The sequence below is a fragment of the Nothoprocta perdicaria genome, unplaced genomic scaffold (assembly GCF_003342845.1).
Source record: "Nothoprocta perdicaria isolate Ctin4 unplaced genomic scaffold, notPer1 scaffold_121, whole genome shotgun sequence".
NCBI classification, from domain to species: Eukaryota; Metazoa; Chordata; class Aves; order Tinamiformes; family Tinamidae; genus Nothoprocta; species Nothoprocta perdicaria.
In genome coordinates, this window is record NW_020454328.1 from 797,374 (window position 1) to 798,617 (window position 1,244).

The following is a 1,244-nucleotide window of genomic DNA, read 5'->3' on the forward strand; positions in this document are numbered from 1 at the left end:
AAAAAAAAAAAAAAAAAAAAAAAGAATAAAAAAAAATAATAATCCCAAGCAGAAGAGCGGGTTTGTCCCGCTCGGGCGGGGGACCGCCCCGGGCACCGCAGCGGCTCCAAGTTTCACTTCGCGCCGTCCCATTTCCCGGCTCCGGGCCGGGAAGTTGGCGGCGCGGGGGCTGCTCCCAAGGAAAGGAGAGAAAATGGGGAAAAGACGGAGCGAAGCGGCTGCAGGGGAAGGAGGTTTCGGGGGGAAAAAATAATCAGGCGGTCGGAGGGAAGATAAAAGAAGCCTAAGGAGAAGGCACTGCCCTGGAGAGCCATTCCCTCCATGTTGGAAATCCTAAATTCACAACCTGCCTCTGTTTATGAAGAAGAGCGGCGCTCCCCCCTCCCCCCGCCCCGCCTAAGGTACCTTTCCCAGACCGAGAGAAACGAGGAATCGCCCCGTTTTTAATTTAAATTATTATTAATAATAAATATTCTAACCATGCCCTGAACAATAGGTCGACTGCTCAGAAGGACCCTCAAATCGCAGCGCCTGCCTTGCGGGAAATATGCCTGGAAAATAGAACCACATTCCTAAAATTTCCCTCTTCCCTCCCCCACCGGCGAGATTCACCCCAACGAGAACTCCCCAGTTGGGAAGCGGGGGGGAACAGGGCCCTGGATGAGGGCTGCGAAAGAGGCTCTGCGTGGAAGGAAGCTTAAAGCTTGTGAACTCTTCTTGAACCGAGATTGGAGTCATATGGTCATAAATCATTGGGACATATACTCCGCCATTCACAAAGTGATAGCCTATTTGAGTCCGGCTTACCTTAGTCTCTGACGAGCAAAGCACAGGCAGACATAATATATTTTCACATCCAGCATCCACGCAATCAATACGCACGGAATGACCCCCTTCCTTTAAAAATATTAAAGGAATATACAAGAGAGAGGAGGAAAAAAAAAAAACAATCCAGCCTGTGTGTGTATATGTGTATAAAGAAAAGGAAAAAAAAAAAGCCAAAACAGGGGGGAGGGGGCTCAGCCAGTGGAGCTTTCGGTTACGGCAGCTCAAATTGTCTCTCGGTCTCCGTTTGGGAAGAAGAAAAAAAAAATCCCGATGCTCTCCAGCTCCCAAGCTGTGCAGAGAAGCTGCGGGCTTTGCCTGGCCAAAGCGGTGGTTCTGGTTGCCCTCTAGCCTGGTACGCTCTGCTCACTGATAACAATGGCCTCTGCTTTGCACGGCAAAGGGGAAGAAGGGAAAGG

The 1,244-nt window shown here is 50.2% G+C and overlaps 1 protein-coding gene across 2 annotated transcripts in view; it reads right to left on the bottom strand.

Annotated features, from left to right (window-relative positions):
- Positions 1-906, bottom strand: part of HOXB3 (homeobox B3) — a 5,473-nt gene extending 4,567 nt beyond the window's left edge. For both annotated transcript variants that reach the window (XM_026054447.1, XM_026054446.1), the window contains exon 1: positions 808-906. The gene's annotated coding sequence lies outside the window, so the exon portion shown is untranslated. The remainder of the gene's footprint in view (positions 1-807) is intronic.
- Between the last annotated feature and the right edge of the window lie 338 nt (positions 907-1,244).